The sequence below is a fragment of the Chanodichthys erythropterus genome, chromosome 21 (genome assembly GCF_024489055.1).
Source record: "Chanodichthys erythropterus isolate Z2021 chromosome 21, ASM2448905v1, whole genome shotgun sequence".
NCBI classification, from domain to species: Eukaryota; Metazoa; Chordata; class Actinopteri; order Cypriniformes; family Xenocyprididae; genus Chanodichthys; species Chanodichthys erythropterus.
Window position 1 is genome coordinate 32,077,170 of NC_090241.1, and position 22,899 is coordinate 32,100,068.

Genomic DNA, 22,899 nt, shown 5'->3' on the forward strand with positions numbered 1-22,899 from the left:
TTGTTTCACGATGGCAATGTTTCATCTAGGACAGCCAAAAATCGTGCAGTGTATCCCGGGCTTTAGACTTCTAATTCGTGCTCCGCATTCATCATTGCGTCGGGTCAAAGGTTGCTCTTCCGCCCAAATCAACTTGTCTGCTGGTTATTTGAATTTATAAAGTTTTAAATATGGATATTTTTCTTACAAAAATGCATCCCTTCGCTTCAAAAGGCTTTTATTAACCCTCTGAAGCCTTATGGATTACTTTGATTATGGATGGATGCATTTTTTTTTTTTTTGCTTTGTTTTAAAATTATACAACCATTATAAACCTTATTTTTAAATATATCTCTGATTGTGTTCATCTGATAGAAGATAGTTATATACACCTAGGATGGCTTGAGGGTGAGTAAATCATAGGTAATTTTCATTTTCGGGTGAACTATCCCTTTAATATCGTCTGTAATTTAAACTCAAATTTCTGCATTAATTGGCTTTTTTTTTTCAAAATTAGGTTGTAGTAACGTAATGACATCGTCTTGATAACTTGGGAAATTCGGCAGTGGATTTCTAGTTCTGAGAATGCTTTGCATAGGACTGGATAAGGAGAATAATTTTTGAAATGAAGTGTAAATTTATTCAGTGTTAAAGACCTGTAAGTGCTTAATGCTGTTATGTGTGACATGTAGAGTTTTTGTGGTTACCATTGTGCTGAAGAATAGATATGAAGGTAAACACTACACTGACACTATAAACAATGCTGCACTAATTCCAAAGACAAATAATATCTTATTTAAATAAAATATACATTTTACTTCACATATGCAGTATACTTAATTAAATATACATGTTAAATAATTTATGTTAGCATGTGCTATAGCTGTTGATTTGAACTGAAATAGATAAATTGGTTCCGGGGCTACAATTCAGGTAGTTTTATTTAATCGTAGAATTTTATTTTATTTATTTATTAAAATTTTATTTTATTTTTTTTAAATAATCAACTTAAAAAATTGTGTTTATGCTACAAATTATTAAGTTCCTCTAACTCAATGCTTGATGGTTGAACGTAAATTCACTCAAATTTGTCATAAGTCAAAATTGATGCAAACGTTAATTTTTTGTTGTTGTCGGGCCAACATATTTTTTAGAGTGTTCAAAACTAGTATCTGGCATCATAAATTACATTTGTACATCTCTAAAATTATTCATAAAATTCAGTAAGGATATCCTGCTGATTATCCTCGATCTGTCGTGACCTTATGTATCAAATTGTTAGCAACTTGCACAGTGGTTTTAAAATTCACTTTTGAGGTAGGACTGCGTGTAAGTCTCTTTCTTTGCAAATAAATCGAAAACAGCTATTCTAAAAACCCATTTGAAAATCCCAAGAGAAGACGTGGCAAATTAGCCTTCTGGTTTGGCCTATAAATTGACGTCATGACAGCTCTAGTGTGTGATATTTTAAAACTCTGCAGCAAAATCTATTGTACTGCGGAAAGATATAATGTGTCGTTCCCATCCACAGACTAGGAGCGAAAGGAGGTTGACTATTAAACTAACATTAATCTCTATTGATTTGCCCCTAGCATTTTAATTACTTCAGTCCTTACTGTTTTTACTCTCAGAAACCTGCTGCTAATGAGCCACATTTGTCTGAGCTGTAAGTTATGGTGCGACTCTTTAAAGCAAAATTATTGATTGTAAAAGAAAGAGATGAAAGACCTTAACTTCACAGTGCCAGAATAGTAACATTTCAAATGGACAGGCACATTAAAAATTAATAGTAATAGAAGTTAATTAAGTTTTGCACATTTTATTAGCTCGGCCTCATACTGTGTACTCAGATGGAACATCATATATCTTTGTGTACACGGTTTTATATATTTTTGTGTTCTGCTCGCAATTTCTGACAACAACAGCAAGCTACTTCAAAGCGTTTAGCTCTCCGAGATGTCAGCAGATGAGTGAATCAATGGATTTTTACCTCTGAAATCACTGACAGTGTGAAATGAAGTCTACATTCCCAAGTCTCTTTTATCTTACTTTAAGAAAATGTGCTGTATGATGCTCCTTTTCCCTTCTGATACAGAACAAGAAATGAGGCTTCTGGAGAGCAAAGCAAATCAGAAAAGATCAGTCCGTGGAGCAGTCCAACCAATGTTTCTTATCATCGTCTTCCCTCAAGTGTTTGTCAAACAAATGCGCAAAACGCAGACAGGCCACTGGATCGGACAGACATCGTCTGAGGGTCAAACCAATGTCGGAAAATCTGATGTGGCAGTTGGAGTCAGTCAGACACTGTTATCTCACTCCTCGTCATGGCAGCAAGACCCACCAGATGCATTACTGGAGCAGAAACATTACTGCTAATTTCACATGGCATGAATATGCAAACTTAAGAAACGTCACATCTTACACAGCTCTATCCCATTTTTACAAAATTCTGCCTGTAGAGAGAACAAATCAAAAATGATATCTCTATAATTTCCCTATTGTTTCTCCTAGACAGCAGTGACATCAAATTGAGAGCAAATGCAGACAACCCACACTGTAAAAAAAAATCCTTTACAGAAAACATCTGTAAAATACAAACCCGATTCCAAAAAATTTGGGACACTGTACAAATTGTGAATAAAAAAGGAATGCAATAATTTACAAATCTGTTGTGAATAAAATATAAACTTATATTTTATTCACAACAGAATATAGATAACATATCAAATGCTGAAAGTGAAACATCTTGAATGCCAAATATTGGCTCATTTTGGATTTCATGAGAGCTACACATTCCAAAAAAGTTGGAACAGGTAGCAATAAGAGGCCGGGAAAGTTAAATGTACATATAAGGAACAGCTGGAGGACCAATTTGCAACTTATTAGGTCAATTGGCAACATGATTGGGTATAAAAAGAGCCTCTCAGAGTGGCAGTGTCTCTCAGAAGTCAAGATGGGCAGAGGATCACCAATTCCCCCGGAGCAATATCAGAGCAATATCAGAGCAATATCAGAGCAATATCAGAGCAATATCAGAAAGGAGTTTCTCAGAGAAAAATTGCAAAAAGTTTGAAGTTATCATCATCTACAGTGCATAATATCATCCAAAGATTCAGAGAATTTGGAACAATCTCTGTGCATAAGGGTCAAGGCCGGAAAACCATACTGGATACCCGTGATCTTCAGGCCCTTAGACGGCACTTCTTTTTGGAAAACAGGGACGCCATGTCATCCGGACTAAAGAGGACAAGGACAACCCAAGTTGTTATCAGCGCTCAGTTCAGAAGCCTGCATCTCTGATGGTATAAGTTTGCATGAGTGCGTGTGGCATGGGCAGCTTACACATCTGGAAAGGCACCATCAATGCTGAAAGGTATATCCAAGTTCTGGAACAACATATGCTCCCATCCAGATGTCGTCTCTTTCAGGGAAGACCTTGTATTTTCCAACATGACAATGCCCACATACTGCATCAATTACAACATCATGGCTGTGTAGAAGAAGGATCCGGGTACTGAAATGGCCAGCCTGCAGTCCAGATCTTTCACCCATAGAAAACATTTGGCGCATCATAAAGAGGAAGATGTGACAAAGACCTAAGACAGTTGAGAAACTAGAAGCCTGTATTAGACAAGAATGGGACAACATTCCTATTCCTAAACTTGAGCAACTTGTCTCCTCAGTCCCCAGACATTTGCAGACTGTTATAAAAAGAAGGGATGCCATACAGTGGTAAACATGGCCTTGTCCCAACTTTTTTGAGATATGTTGATGCCATGAAATTTAAAATCAACTTATTTTTCCCTTAAATGATACATTTTCTCAGTTTAAACATTTGATATGTCATCTATGTTGTATTCTGAATAAAATATTGAAATTTGAAACTTCCACATCATTGCATTCTGTTTTTATTCACAATTTGTACAGTGTCCCAACTTTTTTGGAATCAGGTTTGTATTAATCAACATTTTATGTAAAATTACACATTATTCTGTAAAAATACAGAACATTTCTTTAAAAAAAAAAAAAAAACAGAAATGTAATGTAATACTAAAATACATGCAATTCCCTATAAATTTAATAGTGGAAAATAAAATTAACAATAATAATCTCACAGACATCTCTTCTCAATTTTAAAGCAGAACTAAGAAACTTTTTTTTAACCTTCATAAATAGTTTTCTAAGTCCTTACGATGGTTAATTGACTCCAAAGAACAGCACTAGCAAGTTGAGCTGCGCCGACCCGAAACAATCTCGCCTCATGTTCACGCAAGAGTGACAAAATGCTTTACGGTTATTCAAAAACAATGTATATATTATGACTTTATAAGACAATTTCAAAAATTACCCACCTCCGTCGAGATTTCTTGTACTGTATTTGCAAAACTACTGCGCTGGTGAGCGTTGTAGTCGTAGTCCAGAGCTGCGCTTGGAGTATTTACGAACCTGTAGGGGGAGCTTCGCAAATCTTATTGAGTTCCGCTTTAAGATCTCAATAACTGTGCTCAGGTTTGCAACCAAAGTCTGTAATTAGACATCTCAAAATGAATGAAAACATCTCTCATTAGATTCTTCCAAGAGCTATCAACATTCATTTATGGTTTAAAGCTACAGTTCAGGGTTTGGGTTCCTTTTTATCCAAACTATATTGTCAAAAGTATGTGGACACCCCTTCTATTTTACAAATAATTCTCTATAATGTCATTTTATGCATTATTAAGATTCATCCTCAGAAAAAAATACTGAAAAAGTCAAAGTTTTTAATTATAAATGCCCACAATCTTTGGACCATATAAAGCACATACAATTCAGTCTGCAAATGTGTTCCTCATTTAAATACAAATTCATAATAATTATGTGTGTAATAATACAATAACATACAATAGCTGGGTTTTCATCCACATATATTCATGCAAATTTTACCATATTACAGTACATAAAATATGCTGTAGGGAAACACCAAGATATAAAATGTCCAAATTATGCATTTTATGTACTGTTTGCTTATGGTTTGTAAATCAGGAAATGGAAAATTTCTATAATTCATGTGAATTTGTCTAAAAAATTCATGCGACATGAAAAGTTCACTTTAGATGAAATGAAACTTCTGGGAAGAAATTTTCCTAGGGATGCCCATTCATCTTGTGCAGCGTACTACCCAGTCTTTGTATTGTTTGCTTCAGTTTGAATTCATTTTAAAAAAGGAGGAAATAACAGATAAATTCTCTTTTAGCTTCTTTGCCAAGTCTATACAAACAGCAGTAACATGGTCACATGACAAAAAGGCATTGATATTGCATAGCAGTATTTCAGTTTCGTTAGACAACAATAGCCCTTTCAAGAGGCCCCTACACTAATCTGAACATTCTTTGCTCTAATAATGACGAAATAAGCCAAAGAGCTACTGAAAACATACAGCAATCTGCAACCAAAATACACCAAATAAATAAATAAAGAAACAACCGTCTGATGTTTCAGCATCCTTTGCACTTCAAAAGCTATCCATTTGTGACTCCAGGCCCAATAACTCTCCAGACAGCTTGCTTTTATGGATAAAAAGGATTGTGGAAACAACTCTAAGTGGTAATTTCAACTCATTTGTTTTTCAATCTGGATAGTTTTGTGTTTGCATGTTCCATGTTCTTTTATCACCGCAAATAACAGAATATGGCGTAATGAACACATTGAACGGGGAGGGGGATAATGGTGATCATATACATTTGTATTTTGTAGTTCTGTGCTCTACTATTGATTATCAGACTTACAGTTTGAGCCAGTGAACCACATGTTATGAAACCTGCAGAAACCAACAAGGAAAATTATTCATTTGATAAAATTCTGTTGAATTTTTCTTAGAAAGCATTATTGTTTGACTGACTTACAAAACTCAAATGCAAACAACCTACTTTGACTATATTTATCGCATGTTGTTGCAGCACAATTGCAACAGAAGCATACTCCATGTCAACACTTAACAAACACATTTAGGCATCATGTCCAATTGTACAAACGGTTATGATGAGGGTAAAACACGTTAGTACTCAAGGGGGCGGTCGAGTTACGTTTAAAGTCTGTGTCATTAAATAGGAGCCATGTAAACATACATTTTTATCTAACATTCAAGATTCACTTTCAAATTAAAATTACGCCAAGCTTTACTCACCCTAAAGCCATCCTAGGTGTATATGACTTTCTTCATTCAGATGAACACAATCGGAGAAATATTAATAAATATCCTGACGCATCCGAACTTTATAATGGCAGTAAGTGATTCCAAACGAGTATGAGCTGAAGAAAGTGTCTCCATCTACATCCATCAATCATAAACGTACTCCACACGGCTCCAGTGGGGTTCATAAAAGCCTTCTGAAGGCCATATTTAAATATCCACATTTAACCATGAAGTAAAATATCTAGTTCTGCCAGACCACCTTCCGTATTCAAGTTACGAAGAAAGTGTAAACTGGCATCATGTCAGTTATACTGTTTCCGTAAGTTGAATAGGAAAGGTGTAGGACGTAGCGTAAGCTTTTTGAACTGCTAGAGTTTCACACTTTTTTCGTATGTAGAATACAGAAGGCGGTCTGGTGGAAGCTAGATATTTTACTTCATAACTTGTTAAATGTGGATATTTTTTTACACAAATGCATCGCTTCGCTTCAGAAGGCCTTTATTAACCCCCAGGAGCCATGTGGAGTACGTTTATGATGGATAGATATTGATGGAGACACTTTCTTCAGCTCATACTCATTTGGTAACGCTTACTGCCACTATAAAGCTTGGATGCGTCAGGATATTTATTAATATTTTGTGTTCATCAGAAAGAATTAAGTCATAAACAGCTAGGATGGCTTGAGGGTGAGTAAAGCTTGGGCTAATTTTCATTTGAAAGTGAACTAATCCTTTAACTAACTTTCTGTGCAAGGTTTCCTACATAAACATTAAACTTTATTTATTTAAGTTAATTGTTGACAAGAAAAAAAAAAACAAGTGTTTTTTATACTATTCTGCTAAGACCCATAGAAAAAAAGTTTTGCAATTTTTTCTTTTTTTTACATCATTACATTGTATAAGTAATAGAAATAAATTCTGAATTCTTTTTAAATATTTTATGATATGTTCTATGTAGAGGACACCAAGCTCAGTTAATAAGAAAAATGAAAACAAGACTCTATAACCAAAGCAATGGTTTTTATATTAAATTTTTATATTCGGTATACCAGTCAATTTTTAGGCCCTAGGCTATTTTTTCTATAACTTGTCCTCTGTAAAACAGATATGAGAATAACGTTGGAAAAGATTTTTAAAATGTTGAAAATGTTTATATTTTTGCATTTTGTGAAACTGATGCATGTCTCATAACAGAAAGTCATATTCTGATTTGAATTGAAACCCCACTAAAGTTGTCTTTTGATGTTAATTTATGACACACAATATGAAATGTAGTCAGATTTAAATGATAATTACAAAATATTCCCACAAGAAAACTGAATTTAGTCAGTCAATGTCAGTCATATTTAAAGAACAGGGAGAGAGAGGTGTCATGGTGAAACCTCCAAATATTTGGTATCTCTGAAAAGCCCTGAATGTGCTCTTTTAAAGGACATCCATACTTAAAACTGTGGCTTATATAGTCTCAAAGAAATTTGCTAAAATATAATACAGAGGAAGAATCTCCATTGCTGGGTCTCAGGAGGATACACCGCTACAAACAAGATGAGTTTTTTTTTTCTTCACCCATTGTCAAGGAAGAAACTTTTTTAAATGCGTACACCTGCTAAAAGTTTACTTATACCTCTACACTGTCAGAGTGGATGACCTTAAAGCTTACAGCTATGGACTAAAAGCTACACATTACTGTGGCTGTGTAAATAATTGTATGATACACTTAGAACTACAAAAAACACATTTAAAGGCATCCAGTCCACCTTCACAATATTGGTTTTGTTATATCTGAAAGGGCTGGAAATAAATTGAAGTTATTATCCTCAAACAGTTTTGGCACAGGATTCTTGCACGATCATCATAACCTCTCTTTCAAGTCATTTTCAGACCACTTTGGTTATTACGCTAAAAGCACATTGAATAAAGCCTTTTGTGTGAACACAAAATCAGGAGCCAATGTTCTTTGATTTCTGCAAAATCTGCCATTAGTGTCATTTGTTTAAGTGTTTTGCTCTTTCAGCGCATAATGACACGAGTACTTCAGGCATGGTAAAGGTTCTCAGATTTCTCTGATTCTATATGTTGTCAAATTTTCTCCTACCTTTTGTAAGTTGATAAGCTTATTTATGTTGCTATCCTAATTAATCATGGTTATATGGAGAGTTGCAATGTATTTAACATTGATTTCTCCCTGCGCCACTATAAACAGACCTGTGACATGCTTTTGGATCACAATCCACAAGTTATGAACCACTGTAATAGACCACAACTGAGTCATAGTATATGAATGTAAATCTGTTTGAGGTACACAAACAAAATGGAAATGTGACAGTCTATAAATCGTGTACTAATAAAAACACTCACATACACAACCTCACGATTACCCCACCTAACATGGCCTTGACATATGAAAAACTACAGAATCATTTTGCTGGCGGTAACTGATTTGAAGAGAGGCAATAGACTTTCCCAGTTCCACTGCAACAAGTGAATGTGAAAATACATCTTCATTCTTACCCATTCAGCCCTTTGCAAACGGCCATGAACCAACAGAGCAATGTTAAAACACTCTGAATGATATGTGCTTGGCATAGAAGTCACGTTAGCCAGTTTCTCTTTTCAGACATTTTCAAAAAGAGACACTTTTCTCTTGCACCATACATTGAGCTCTGTTCAGTCTCTTCTTCATTAATAATTAACATGCAAGTGTTTAATGCTTCAAGCTGAAAGAAATCAATGAGACATTAGTCCTTTTAATCTTTAAGTGAAATGTGTTATATCTTAAACTTGAGAGGATAATTATCAGAGAGGCTGACGGAAGAATACATACATTTTGATGAGTGATGTGAATACATTTTTTATAGTGGTCGTGCATATTTTACTCGCACATAATATAATCATAACCGAGTTCTATAGCTATATTTTTTACTGCTATTTGAATGTTTTCCAATCCACATAGAGTCAGCTAGAACATAATAATTAGTTTAATATAACTGAATGAAAGGGTTTAGTTCAACCAAAAATTACAATTCTGTCATGACCTTCGTTCATCTTCTGAACACAAATTAAGATATTTTGGATGAAATCCGAGAGCTGTCTGACTCCTCCATTCGCCTTATTCACCTGGCGGCCATTTTGAAAACTCGGAAGTTGGACTCTGAAACGGTACTATCAATCAGTAGCAGCAATGGAAACTTTGTGGACTACAAATCTTGCCATTTTTACACATGATTTGACTGTTTATTTTAATAATGATTAAAAATATAAAAGGTGTGCATCATAGCTGCCACCTGCCACCTGTGTTGATACTCCTACACTGTAAAACTCAATAAGTTCAGAATACTCAAAACATTTGAGGAAACTTATTACCTCAAAACATTTAAGTTAACTAACTTATTTTTTTTTAAGTTAGTAGAACTTAATTTTTTGTGACAAGTGGGGCGGGGCCGAGAGCCATGGAAGTGGAGCAATGCTAGTGTGGTGCACAGGTGTCTCTCATTAACAATCACATCACTGGCATTCCTTCGCTCCCACAGTTCTCAGCCTCGCCCTACTCAAGTACATATAGTTAATTTACATAAACATCACATTCAAATCTTGGTTAAATGTTAGTTAGCAAAAAACACATGCTATTATAATTAGCAAAGAGACTGTCAATATATACTTGCATGTATATAATCAAACAACATACAGTATATGTGGTCTTAAAAGTTTTGCAGCCCATCCTCAACCTAACCACACGGTCTACTCTTCACCAGAATGGTAACCCTACAAAACTAACATAACAGAACCCCCTGTCAATCCCAACATAACACAACATTAAACACTAACTTATGTCTCTCTAAGTCTGATGCAAAGCATGCTGGGAATTAGAAATCTGCTGCAACTAAAACAGTTTAGTTTACTTGAAATATGTCAGTGCTGTGAACTCAAAAGTAAAAGAAAGTTTTAAATACTCATAACTGTTAATTTAACTGAACTAATTTGTTTAATTTAAGTTTGTCCTACTCAAACGAATTAAGTATTTTGAGCATTAGGGTTTACAGTGTATGATCTACGTCAGAGCATCGACTCATTATTGGCCAGCTCCTGCATCAGCAGCATGTGTCGTGCCACTCATGTGTACAGCATTGGCCAATACTGAGCCGTTGTTCTGATGTAGAACCTGGAAGCGCTGGACGTAAACAGCATAAGAGAACGACACAGAAGAGAAGATACTGTTGAATAATTGTTATTTTTGTATTCTCATTGCTTTATAAAATTAAGGTTGAACCACTGCAGTCACGTCAACTGTTATCAATGTCTTTAGTACCTTTCTAGACCTTGAAAGTGACATTTAAATTGCTCGGATTTCATCAAAAATATCCTAATTTGTGTTCCGAAGATGAACGAAGGTCTTACATGTGTGGAACGACATGAGGATGAGTAATTAATGACAGAATTTTCAGTTTTGTCCGAACTAACCCTTTAATTATGAATTAATTGTATAAATATAGTTCTGTAGATATGAAATACTAAAATACTGAAAAATTACATGGATATGGATATTTTTTCAAATATTACTACTTTGGTTTGAGAGAATGTTGCAATTTGTATTATAAAATGGAAATTTATTAAGAAATGTTTTTTTTTTTTTAATAATATCATTTTACCAAGCACAAGCCAGGTACAAACCCGATTCCAAAAAAGTTGGGACACTGTACAAATTGTGACTAAAAAAGAACGCAATAATTTACAAATCTCATAAACTTATATTTTATTCACAATAGAATATAGATAACATATCAAATGTTGAAAGTGAGACATTTTGAAATGTCATGCCAAATACTTGCTCATTTTGGATTTCATGAGAGCTACACATTTCAAAAAAGTTAGGACATGTAGCAATAAGAGGCCGGAAAAGTTAAATGTACATATAAGGAACAGCTGGAGGACCAATCTGCAACTTATTAGGTCAATTGGCAACATGATTGGGTATAAAAAGAGCCTCTCAGAGTGGCAGTGTCTCTCAGAAGTCAAGATGGGCAGAGGATCACCAATTCCCCCAATGCTGCGGCGAGCAATATCAGAGAAATATCAGAAAGGAGTTTCTCAGAGAAAAATTGCAAAGAGTTTGAAGTTATCATCATCTTTAGTGCATAATATCATCCAAAGATTCAGAGAATCTGGAACAATCTCTGTGTGTAAGGGTCAAGGCCGGAAAACCATACTGGATGCCCGTGATCTTCCGGCCCTTAGACGGCACTGCATCACATACAGGAATGCAACTGTAATGGAAATCACAACATGAGCTCAGGAATACTTCCAGAAAACAGTGAACACAATCCACCGTGCCATTCGCCATTGCCGGCTAAATCCAGTTCTAGAACAACATATGCTCCCATCCAGACGTCGTCTCTTTCAGGGAAGACCTTGCATTTTCCAACATGACAATGCCAGACCACATACTGCATCAATTACAACATCATGGCTGCGTAGAAGAAGGATCCGGGTACTGAAATGGCCAGCCTGCAGTCCAAATCTTTCACCCATAGAAAACATTTGGCGCATCATAAAAAGGAAGATGCGACAAAGAAGACCAAGGACAGTTGAGCAACTAGAAGCCTGTATTAGACAAGAATGGGACAACATTCCTATTCCTAAACTTGAGCAATTGTCTCCTCAGTCCCCGGACGTTTGCAGACTGTTATAAAAAGAGGGGATGCCACACAGTGGTAAACATGGCCTTGTCCCAACTTTTTTGAGATGTGTTGATGCCATGAAATTTAAAATCAACTTATTTTTCCCTCAAATGATACATTTTCTCAGTTTAAACATCTGATATGTCATCTATGTTGTATTCTGAATAAAATATTGAAATTTGAAAAATTCCATATCATTGCATTATGTTTTTATTCACAATTTGTACAGTGTCCCAACTTTTTTGGAATCGGGTTTGTACTTAATGACATCATCCTTCAGCAAATTGCACCATTTTGGTGGGAAAACAACAGCTCTAACATCACCAAATATAAGAAACAAATTGCAATGTTTTATTTTTGTGCTATTAGTTGTGGTTTGTTTCACTGTAAAACAAATATCAAAATTAAATCTCAGCTCATTTATTCCATCCAGTTGACAGAATTAATTAAACTTTAAATTACATTCCTTTTCATTAATTCTTAAAAATTACAACCAATCATAGCCATTGTGTAAATTATGAAACTAATGTGTCTGAGCCTATACCTAAGCATATTTTTAAAAGCAGTTTTTTGGAAAATTACAGAGATCACTGAAGAACAGGAATGACCCCAAATAGTTTGAACTATGTCAAGGGATCTAGTGAAAATATCATCTTAAAATGTACACACACTTTATGTCTTCATATCTGTCTAAAGTCCAAAGCAGACATGTAAACTATAGACTTGTTTAACCCTAAACATTTCATCAAGATTTTCTATACTGATGTTACACAGATGGGCATTTGATATCCAGCTAGTAGCAGATCTGGCTCAACCGTATCAAAATTCCTGGCACTGATCCGGGTGTCAGTGGTGACTGGGGTCAGGATGAATTATGGTGGGGATGCGCATGCCCTGGTCTGGGCACCTGAAATTAAATCAAACTGATGGTGGTAAGACACAGCTACATCTCCCCAGATGCAACACAACCACATCTGAACCACTGTCACATGTCATGCCAGTTTTATAGCTGAACAAAATCTACCCAGAATGCAGCCGGGACTAGGCCAGATATAAAACATCAATTCTATAGCACAATCTCACAGTAAACACACTCCACCATAAACCACAACTATTAACAAATTAAATATCAAACACCTGTTTTAAAAATGCTTGTGTGAATACATTTAGAATGATCTGAGCTATGCTATAAATTAAATTAAATACCTTTACAGTATATGCAACAGACTTCTCATTTGCTTCTGTTTATATATATTTATATATATATATATATATATATATATATATATATATATATATATATATATATATATATATATATATATATAGAGAGAGAGAGAGAGAGAGAGAGAGAGAGAGAGAGAGAGAGAGAGAGAGAGAGAGAGAGAGAGAGAGATTTTTTTTAAGTAGATGCTTAAATGAATATGTGAAAACCCAAGTCTCCTGGGCTATGAAAGAACAACCTCTGAGCAAGAAAACCTTCCTCTGGGTTTGTATGAACCTACAGAGTGCACTTGTGTAACAAAAATGTTGCATAACTGGACGACCGTGAACCAGTTTTTACTGTATACGTGAAGACATGCACCTCAGAAGAAGTAAAATGAAAGTCCTAAATGAAAAAGCATGCCATTGGGTGCTTCTCATTTCTTATTTGTGCATCCTCGTTTCCTTTCCTCACATCTTAGCTCTACCCCTAGGATGCGAGGGAATGATAGACCTGTGTATCCTCACTCATGTTTCCTCAGGAAGCTTCCTCGCTCCTTGCCTCCTTGCAGCGCAATTAGAGAATTGAGATGCCCTACAAGATGGCTGAGTTCAATCGGTTTCCGGGTCACAGGCTGGAGGACACAGGAGGAAAGAAAAGAGGAAGCATCAATTAGAGTTTGAGAAGCACCCATTGAGTCCTTGTGACTTCCATATCTGATCTGTGTAGTAAAGCTGTCTTGAAAGTAAACAGAAAGCGAGCTTATGGATTGTTCCACTCCTGGATGCTGACTGGTCAATACAGCACTCCAACCATGTTTATATAGTCACACAACAGAAGAGGTTGTAAATACTGTGACTACAGCATATTAGCACAGCATTTGTGGCATATAATTTTGATAACCAAAAAATAAGTCAGTCAGATTCATCCCTCAAAAGCCTAAGACATTTCATGTGAATTAATAGTCCGAAAAAACTTTTTTTTTTTTTTAAATGGAACCGTTTACTGAACATTTAGACAAAACATGAAACAAAAAAAAAATCTAAAAAGAAACAGTGTGCATGTGTTTAGTTTTATCCTTTGATTACTTAAAATCCTGGTGTTTCATTTTTGATACATTTTAATATAATATGATTTTTCAAGTAATCAAGTAAAAGTTGCTTTATTGTTAGTAATATTTCAGGATGAATTTACTCACCTATTTAAGTGATTACACGTACCACAACCCAAAGGTGGACAATTTTAGAATGAAACTAAAAGGCTTTTTTCTTGCTAAAATGTATGAACTATGAACCAGAGGGCAGAAGGTATGAAGTAGATTGTGTGCAACAGGATTTCAGCAAAGTTTTGTTCATGTTGATAATTTAGACACCTTAAAGATTCATGTGCCAAATAAAGTCCTTATAAGGTTAATAAAAGTAAAAGTAGGGTTATGGTAAAAGTAAATGCTGCCAAATTTTAGAGAATTTAAAAGCAAAAATGTAAATCATATAATTTATATATGTGTATATATATTATCTTCTGTATTTAAATATATTATCTTCTGTTAAAACGTGTGTATTATTTTCCATTTAAATCATTTTACACTCATTCTAGGGTTTGTGGTGTTGCATAGTCAAGTCACAATGACAAAGTTGTACATTTGGATATATCTTAACACAGAAGTTAGTATTTTTTCACACTACAATAATGTCAGCATGCATTTTGCTTGTGTCATCTGGCTATACTATTAAAACTGAGTATTTTAAAGTCGGCACGAAATTCAAATTTAATTTACCCTATCCATTTCCTAAATGCATGCTATTGAACGATTCAAACATGTATGCATTTTCTTCCGTTTCCTTTACAGTACTCATAAAAGAGTAGGCAAAAAGTACCCAGATGACCTACTTCTTCCAGTAAAATACTGAAGTGTGCATATGATGGACACTTTACTATCCCATGGGAGAGAATTTGTGAATGGCAGTGAAGCGACGCAACTGACGCTGGTAGGTCACGTGATAAGGGCAACATGGCAAATGTAGGATGTCCGGATTACATTCATACTACACACATTCATACAGTACTTTTTTTTTTTTGCGGTCATGAAGTAATTACTTATTACAAAAAAAGTACCTACTCAAGAGAGTATGCAATTTTCGGATGCAGCCTCTTAGATGCAAGTCACATTGGAAGAAAAGATCTACTACTTCTATTTCATCATGGCTTTAATGTTTAAGGATTGGCCCCATTCACTTCCAAGTCCTTCACTGTAACAGATTTTTGCCCCCTTTTTTTTTTTTTTTTTTTTAAATGAATAAAGGGGCAAGTGGTTGTCATTTGAGCTTAACTTGTACTGAACCCTCTATATTTCTGTAATTAAAAAAAAGTAGTTCTTTAGTACCTCAGCACAACGTTCTGCATGTTAAACAGAGTATATATGCATGGCATCTCAAAGCATGTGTCTGCTCTCTCTACTCACAGCTTATTTGAAAAATCCAAATAACAAATAAGTAAAAAACGTTTGCCTGTGGTTATTTAGAAAACATGTAGCCCAGCCATGCAACATTGTGGCAGCCTTCGTTCAAGCTCAATTTAGCTGCCTAAGGTGTTGATGACCTCAGAAACTCGCTGCCTACTCTACCCAGATCTCAGCCTGGGGAGGACGGGCATCAGTGAACCGGCTGTCGTTAATCATTGTTGACATCAGCGGGCGTGGCTTCCTGCTGTCCGCACGGAGGACGGAGAGAAAGCGGCACACCGGCTGACACTAGGAGACAGGTGCGCCGATGAGGCAGAGAGTCATCGCGGCAGACAGCGACAGGAGACCGCTTAATGGAAGAGAGCATTCATGCAATACTTCACTTCACTACAATAATCAGAGAGAAGGAGAGGGAGAAAATGAGAATGTGTTTGAGAACTCTCATGGATTACTTGCCAACGTTTGTTACGACAAGCCAGAAGCCTCCCTCGGCGCACGCACCAGGGCCACTCCATCACATGCTGCCAACAGCTCTTGCTCACACCAATAATAAGCTTTCATATTGGTCTACGAACGCCCCTGCAGGCCCCCGTCGTGTATGCATAAACATTCGTGCTGAAAAAAGCAGCTGTCATTATAGATGTACCTTGGGTGACTATACTACAAACATTCATACTGCTCATGCTTATGGCGAGGTATTTTTCAAATATTAAACTTTGACACATTATTGCTGTTACTTTTCTAATCAATCTGACGTATGGTGTTTGCTTGGACCATAAAACATTAAACAGGTAAACATCTAGAAATCAGAATATTGTGTATTGACTCTGATGACCATCTTCCCAAACTTGTAATGAGAAGTGCTTATAAACCAGTTCACTACAGTTTTCTGCCAGTATAAAAGCTTGATGGTTTAACATTTGACAATAAAGAAATGAAGACAACCATAAATATTACTATTGTAATTTTATAGTTGTACTGTTGTTATTATTATTATTATTATTATATTTTATCATATATTTTTTTTTATTTTACAGTGAAATATTGCAATAGTACACTCTAAAAAAAAAAAAAAAAAAAAAAAAAAAATGCTGGGTTAAAAACAACCCAAGTTGGGTTTGAAAATGGACAAACCCAGCAATTGGGTTGTTTTAACCTAGCGGTTGGGCTAAATGTTTTCCCAAACTGCTGGGTAGTTTTATTTAACTCAATATTGTTTAAAAATTATTGTACTGCTTGGTTAAAATGAACCCAACATATGCTGGAAATGAACATTTATTACTGTTTAATAAATTGAACATTTATTAATATGAATAATGACTAATAATTAAACAAACATTTATTAAATTGCTTATTAATAAATGTTCACCTTTTGATTATTATTGTTAATTATGTGTCTGATTTTTAATTTCCAACCTATTTTTTGTCTGGTTTAAGACAGCCATATAGTAATTTTTAAACAATAGTTGGGTTAAATAAAACTACCCAGCACGTTGGGCAAACATTTAACCCAACCGCTGAGTTTGTCCATTTTCAACCCAAATTGTATTGTTTTTAACCCAGCATTTTTAGAGTGTAATATTTCTTGATTAATATTTTTTCTTAGCAATAATAATAATAATAGGAATAGGAATAATAATAATAATAATAATAAATATTATATATATACACACTCTAAAACCTGCTGGGTTAAATATGGACAAAACCAGAAATGTTGGATTTTTTTTTTTTTTTTTGCCAGCAATATAGTAATTGCAATATAGTAATTCTTGCTCACCCGTGATAGGTGCCTTTTAACCCAACCTGCTGGGTTTGTCATATTTTACCCAGCTTGGGTTTTTTTTTTAACCCAGCATTTTTTAGAGTGTATATATATATATATATATATATATATATATATATATATATATATATATATATATATATATATATATATATATATATATATATATATATATTTGAGAAAATGCAAAAAACAATTTTTTATCAGAAATGCCCTATCATGGACTGGCCAGAACCACCTAGCAACACCTTAGTAACCACCCAAAACACCATAGCAACCACAAAGGACACTGCTAATAAGTGTTTTACACTGCGGGGGACTTGACTCTTGTTATATAAACTCGTTGTCAAGATGAGATTTTCAGCAGCTCTGTTCCTATTTAATTTCAAAGGCATCTGAAACAAAGAAGATGTCACACTTAGAAACATCCCTGTATCAAAGACTAGCACAAATTCAATATACATCAATGGGCTTATTTATATTAAATAGAGTTTCAAGAGAGTGGACCTGAATAGATCTCCATTGGCATGGCATAGCTTTTCGAGAATGCAGTGGCACATATGCTGAATATGTCATGAAGGAAAAAAAGAAATAAAAAACTTTTTTCATGTGATTCTATAGCTGAAAGCATACTGAAGGACAGCTCATCATGCATGACAGTGGTACTATGAAATGTAGTCCAACCAGACTTATTTCAACTTCTCCAAGGTGGAAAGAAAGAAAAGCTTTGCAAAAGTCAAACCTGTCTGTCTGACTACATCATTCTGTCATTAACTCTGTCCCCAAGATGGGAGGGTTACTATAGCAACTGCCTGGGTTAATAACCCCCCCACAACAGTGTATCCAAGCCTGACATTTTAACACATAATATATATAATTTTTATCCAAGGGAAATGGGAAATGGTTTGTCATAATGGCATGACAAATACAGGCTCTTGAAAGCTGCAATGGCTGATAAGCAATTGCTGTCAAATCTTACAAACATTCATACTTGTGTCAGTAGAATATATTAAGTGAATAAGGGACAGGCATGGAGGAACATATCTCAGTTGCAAGCAATGAGTTCAATTGGAGAATTTTGCTCAAAGTCAATTCTCTAGTTTCTCAGATATTTCTCCTGTGTCTACCCTAGAGTTTCAGAAGAGATCTCAACAACAGTGTCTCAAACTGTGCCCAGACTTTCCAAGATGCCAAACTAAAGTCTGGAATCAGTAGAGCTGCAGTAATGTCATATTTTTGTAGGCCAAACCGGAAGTTAGCATCACCCTGGTTCCCTTGACAAAAACCCAATTATGATTCTAGTACATTTTGTTCATCGTGATAATCTTCATAAATGAACACAACTTTTATGAATAGTGAAGCATAAATACAATTGACAGAAGTCAAAATCTAAATGTAGGCTATAAACAAACTACACCACAGTCACATGATTTCAACATCATCATCACTAAGCTTCAGACAACTCTTTCAGCCTTTGTTTAAAAACATTTTCCCTAAAAGTTCAAGTTGTAGGCTGCGTCCGAAATCACATTCTCTCTTGAGTAAGTACTTATTTTGCATAAATAATTACTTCACGACCGCTAAAAAAAAATTCGGACATGCTTCTTTTGTCACATTCTGTTTTTCACCTATATAGTAGGTATGCAATTTCTATGCAGCCATATAATATTTTGCAAGAGCACAATTATAAACACAACAAGGCTGTGAAAGCAGACTAGTGAGTAGATGAGTTTACCACTTGTTACAAGACAAGAAAAGAGGGTATTTCTGATGTTTTTATATCTTAGAATAAAATGTGAAAATATCTTGAGCTTGTGTTCAACAGACCTTATTTCAAGTATTTAACCAAAAACCTGTAAAAAAAAAAAAAAAAAAACACACTGACTTCAGGACGATGGAACCGAGTGCTAAAATGCGAACTTGTTTCCGGGTTTTGGCCTACGAAAATAAGTCATCCCTCTATTATATAGTCAGTCAGTGGTATCAATATAAATGCAAATATTTATTTATCATTAAATTTCTCATTATACCTAAAAAAAAAAATGATATCATCCAAAAAAAATTTGACTGTATATCAAAAAATGTCTATTTTGTGTATCTTTTTATGAATTTAAGGAGAAGCAACTGAGAAATATAAATAATATCTCCAAAAGGCATATTCCACAAATAAAGAACATTTTGGTTTACTTTTTTACAGCACATTTCCCATGTTTCTTCTTGTGAGATTGGTTGTTTTAAGTATTTAACATATCTATATTATATTATCGTACATAAAATTAAACACTTATTTTAAAATTATTGCAACAAAATGACAAATAATGGTTATAAACTGTACTTGTTGCAAAAGATTCTCATCTAAAATGAATAGAAATAAAACAGCTCAAATGAAATTTAATTTGACAGAGAACAACATTTTCTGAAGGTCTAGTGCCATCACTTCAAACCATTTGTTAAAAAAGACAAACATTTCTTAATTTTTCAGGCGTTGCATGCCCTATTTTGTACCCTGTTCGTGGAAAGTGCCAAACAAACTTCATGAGCTTTGAAAAAAATAACCTCCAAGCAATAAAATCATCCTTTGGGAAAGATTATTTGGAGCAACCCAAAAAAAGAAAGATGTTTAACTTTATTTATTATTGAAGGGGAGTTATCATCACGCCATTTCAAAGAAACATTGCCTTTCTTTCAGATGTCCCTTAACTTTAGCCCATGGGGAGCTGATGGGGACAGGTTTTATCATTTACTATGACTGTAGGCAGCATTTTAACCCTGCATTTGAGAGCATACAAGCAAAGCTGAAGGCTGGCCTCAGGAGATTTCATGGATAAAGCGTCTATTTAGACTGAGGGTCATGGGTCAGACACAGGTATACAGTGTATTCTACCTTTTAATGGAGACATAGCTATATAGAGCTTTATTGCAAATAAACCATAATTAAATCTCTTTATTAGAGGTTTAGGATGATACTTTATACACTCTCTTCATTTACATAGACCGTACTCTCTTTTCCAGTTTGTGCTTGATGTGAAGCTGTATTTTGTGAGATTTAATTAAACCTTTCCTTCGTAGCTGCTGGATGACCCCTGTATATTCTGCCTTTTCATTTTTAAATTACACTGTAGCCAGCAAGAAAAGAGGAATGAGAAAAGAAACATGTCCGTTAAGCTAAATCATTTAAAAGCACATTTATAGAATCGAGATATATAACATGTCATTCCTGCTGGCTCTGAAATACATAGTGAATTCATTGTAGTATGTTTTATAATGTCTAATCTAAGGTATACTTTCATTCTACGACAGTAACCAGGCTGTATCAATTGAAATCGATTGTGATACCAGGGCTTACAGCCTTGGCTAAATTGTAAGTGTCAGTAGGAATCAAAATTCTATTATTTTCCATACAATCACAGATAAAGCTGTATAAAAATTCCAATGCCTAGTCTCTGAAAGTGTTTGTTTGCTGTACCTGATTGAGGCCGCTCTCGGCAGCCTCGTTCCTGTCCTGTGGGACACGCTCAATTTTCCGCGGGCTTATCTTGCCAAGGTGGCCAATTTAGGACCCTTTTGCTGCTTGGCTTTTCTGAGATATGGCACCATATTACAAACGCAGGTGGGGACAGTTGACTTTGTTGGGACAGATTCTGGGTTGTGGTGGGGATACAGTGAAGGGCCTGAATTAAAAAATGATGGCCTTGTATTTGATGCTCCGGAGTAAACAATTTAAAGAAATAGTTCAGCCAAAAATTTCTCAGCATTTACTCACCACCTTCGTGTCATATAGGGTTGTAACTTGTAACGGTATGAGATTGTCATGTATGATAACCATCTCAGAAAATATCACAGTATCACAGTATATAGAATTAAACAATCAGTTATTATCATCATCATCATCATCATCATCATCAGTTAAATTGACAAATAAATGAAGGAAAATGTTTGTTTTGTCTACAAATTTCAATAATCAAAACATAATCAATTAAATTTAATAACTGATTATGGATTACATTAACAACTTATATTTATCTTTAAAGCTGCGGTCCGTAACTTTTTTGTTTTCAAAATGTACAAAAGTTATAGAATGTACAACATGAATCCATTTTCCAAACCGGGTTTTTGTCTAACCCTGAATCATTATGGTACACTTAAGTTATAATAATAGTGTTTATATTCTGACTATTTTAGACCAGACTGGTAGGAATCGCTGCAGAGTATCAATGTAACTGCGTGACTCGCCATAGACATAAAAGGAGAGAAGTAGCTCTGGCTGCAATGCATGCAGTTCTGTTAATTAACTGCTAGAGGGCCAAAAATTCAGAAATTCTGGTTTGACTTTTAATTGTTCTGGCTTTTATTATTTAATACAAATATACTATCAAAAATGGAGGTAATGAAATTGCTGCACAACAGAGATTTACTAAATTAAAACATTCTTTTTTACAATCGTAATATATGTCAATTTCTGGTTAAAACCAAGACTTTTATTTTGACGGATTCTAGTGAAGACAGGATCGTACATGTTCATACCGATATACCGCCATTCCGGTATCGTAACAACCTGTATGAACCAAAAGGTGAATCTTTGAAGCAGCTCTTTTGCATATAATGAAAGTGAATGTCTGCCTTTTTCATTTTCATTTTGATAGAACTATTCATTCAATGTTAAAAGCAAACAAGTCCTTGAAAGCTTTTCCAGTCAGCTAATTGACTGCAGCTGGCATATCTTTCAAACTTTGTGTATCTTTTCTTGCCCATAATAAGCGATCTGATGTGTGATAATCCTGATGCTGCACATGGTTTTAATAAACATAATTTTTCTACTGTTGCATTAAAGGATTAGTTCACTTTCAAATTAAAATTTCCTGATAATTTACTCACCCCCATGTCATCCAAGATGCCCATGTCTTTCTTTCTTCAGTCGAAAAGAAATTAAGGTTTTTGATGAAAACATTCCAGGATTTTTCTCTTTATAGTGGACTTCAATGGAGCCCAAACGGTTGAAGGTCAAAATTAGTTTCAGTGCAGCTTCAAAGCGTTCTACACGATCCCAGATGAGGAATAAGGGTCTTATCTGGAGAAACCATTGCTCATTTTCTAAAATAAATAAATAAATAAATAAATAAATAAAATTATATAAGTTTTAAAAATAAATACTCATCTTGAACTAGCTCTCTTCTTCTCTATTTGAATTACAGCAGTGTAGACACTGCTAAGTGTATTACTGCCCTCCACAGGTCAAAGTTTGAACTAATTGTTATATACTTGCACTAGCATATTGTATATGACAAATTAGTTCAAACTTTGACCTGTGGAGGGCAGTAATACACTTAGAAGTGTCTACACTGCTGCATAAAATTTTACAAAAATGTTTAGAAAATGAGCAATGGTTTCTATAGATAAGATCCTTATTCCTCGATCACTGTAAACTGTAATTTTGACCTTCAACCGTTAAAACTCCATTGAAGTCCACTATATGGGAAAAATCCTGGAATGTTTTCATCTTAATTTATTTTTGACTGAAGAAAGAAAAGACTTGCACATCTTGGATGATATGAGGGTGAGGTAATTATCAGGAAATTTTAATTTTAAGTGAACTAATGCTTTAACAAACATGATGACAAAACCCCCA